At 43.9% G+C, this 2500-nt stretch overlaps 1 protein-coding gene across 1 annotated transcript in view; it reads right to left on the bottom strand.

Annotated features, from left to right (window-relative positions):
• LOC126577790 (uncharacterized) overlaps positions 1–2500 on the bottom strand; it is a 26926-nt gene that overhangs the window by 1695 nt on the left and 22731 nt on the right. The window contains exon 11 of the mRNA XM_050239724.1: positions 1–2500. This exon is cut by the window's left edge and continues 1695 nt beyond it; it is cut by the window's right edge and continues 277 nt beyond it. The gene's annotated coding sequence lies outside the window, so the exon portion shown is untranslated.

Here is a 2500-nt window from a genome sequence, read left to right as displayed (position 1 = left end):
CGCAAGGGGTTCCCGGTTATGTGCAAGATTGATGCCATGACTGTGTATGTGGGTGTGTGTTGCATGAGAGCGTATGTATGCGTGTACGTATGTGCCCGGAGCAAGTATGATACACTGTCTACTATCATCCCCTGTGTTCGCAGGTGGAGTTAAATTTGTAAAACACTAATCGCGAAGTTTCATAAGATTTTTTGCGTGATCCATGTGAGTTTTCTTCTTCTTCTTTCCTTTCTTTCTTTATGACGCTCTCTCGCTCTTCCACTATCTCTTTCCCCACTTCTTTGCACATCCATTTCCTAAATCGCTCTAGCGCTCTCCATGCTCCATTCGACGACCGATGGAATCCGTGTATAATTCATAATTCATTATCAATAGAATTGTGTTACAATTATTCGTTTTTTTTTACAAAATACGTGTGTATATTGTACGTATGCGCACAACAACCAGTCACAAAACGCTCCACTGTGTACTCATCATCTGTCCTTCTGTTCTGTTTTCATTCGTTTCCTTTTAAGGTACTCGCCCTGTTTGTTACGAGAAGTGGAATTACCATTCCCTTCAACCCAGATCCAGCGTGTCTAGCAGTAGTAGTAACGGGAGTCTATCGTGGAAAAAGGATCACCAGGATAGAGAGCCTCTCGCTTTCTCGCACGATCTTGGTTATCTCAATATTGGTTCCTACACCAGCGCAATCGTTCGTAGTGCGATCGTCCCCAAGCCACCCCACCCTTATCTAAATCTCTCTTTCTTTCTCTTTCTCTCTATCTCCCTCTCTTTTGCTCTCTCTCTGTCTATCTCCGACTTTCACTGAGCATGCATCAAACACTCAATTGATCGCAGGTTGAAAAAGGAGAGGTGGAGACAAGCTCCTTGGCCTCAGGTGCTGTACTGCGCTCACCCGTTTTTCTGTGTGTACGCGCCATTGTCTATGATTATTCGCTCGTTCTCTCAAAGATATATCATATCAATTTTATCATTATATCATAATATAAACATGGTCAGTCATTTGATTGGTTTCTTCTTTTTTTCCTCTTTTTGTTGTTGTAAGAATTGTAAATATTTAGATAAATGTGTATATGTATAAAGGGCTTGATGAGTGTGGGGTTTGCGAGGGCGGCCTTGTGTGCATGCGATGCGCCTACTCTACTGAACTAATCTAGCGCGCACCAGTTGCACACACGCCTGCTCACCAGGTCACCCTCATCTTAAGAACCAGGTTCAAGATTGAACAATGAATGACAACTGTAATAACAATCAGAGTGTGAATCTGATTTATAGAAGGGACGAAAAACGGTCAACAAGAGTAAAGTGAATGGCACGTGCGTTTCTAACTCGATCTTGTGTACCACCAACAACTCCGTCGTCAGCATCGCCGGTGGCAGGAAGAAGAAGCTTTGCATTGCGGTTTGTGGTGCAAACATGATATGTCCAAAGATCGTTGATGTTGACATAAAAACCAACAAAACGAAAATCCCAAAAAATCAAATGTGCAACCACACACCGCTTAGTGCTCCTGCCGCCTGCTAGTGTACTAGCGTTGATAGGATGGTTCTTGAGGATATACAAATAGTGCAATAACATTTTGAGCTAAATCAGGAGAGAGAGAGAGCGCGGCACTCCGCGCGCCTGTGTTTGGCCGTCCTACCAGGGGGATGGATGGTGAGCGGTGGTACTGCTTCGGCAGAATTTCGTTTTTGGTTTATTATTGTGAGTAGATAATAATAAAGAAAAGAAATACACCACACGTACGCCCCTAGCTCCATGTGTTTCGTTGCCACCAAGATTACCGGTGGCAACACAAATGATAATGCATACGAAGCTCACACAGGGGTGGGGTGGATGGTCTTATCATGATATAGATGAACACAGAAAAATTCATTTTGTTACGCTCACATCACGAGGTCGATCGTCAATCGATTGACGTATCGAAGATAACGCTTGTCCATTGTCCTTGTATTGCTCTACCGCAAATACTGGTCCTGGTGCTGCTGCTGCTGCTGCTACTGCTGCTGCTGCTGCTGCTGCTGCTACTACTACTGCTACTACTACTACTGCTAATAGTACTGCTACGACTCCACTACTACTGCTACCACTATTCCTTTGTGTATCATTCCAAACCTATCTCACTCATCCACGCGCGTTTCCCCTTGTGTCTGTTTACCCTGTGATAACATGGGTGGTTGCCGTTTTCAACATCCTCCCGTTGAGGTTGAGAAAAGGTGATTGACCAACCGGAGCGTTCTCCGACGGTAGTTTGGAAATTGTATCTCTTATCATTCGTATGTCTTACGCTAGAGTTTTACTGTCCTTTATAAACCACAATATTTAGATCATATTGTATAGGTTGATTGCAAAGCAACATCACAATTCACTTCTTACCGTTCTCGGTTACTACTTGTATCTATGATTGGTCGAGGTTAGTGTCCCTCGTAGGTTGCGCTACAGGATCAAATCTACTACGGGCGAAAGGAGCGGAGGAAAAGGACAGAAGTATGGAAGG

The sequence above is a fragment of the Anopheles aquasalis genome, chromosome 3, assembly GCF_943734665.1.
Source record: "Anopheles aquasalis chromosome 3, idAnoAquaMG_Q_19, whole genome shotgun sequence".
Taxonomy (NCBI): domain Eukaryota; kingdom Metazoa; phylum Arthropoda; class Insecta; order Diptera; family Culicidae; genus Anopheles; species Anopheles aquasalis.
Note: the sequence above shows the minus strand (reverse complement) of the source record. Positions and strands in the feature narration are given on the sequence as shown.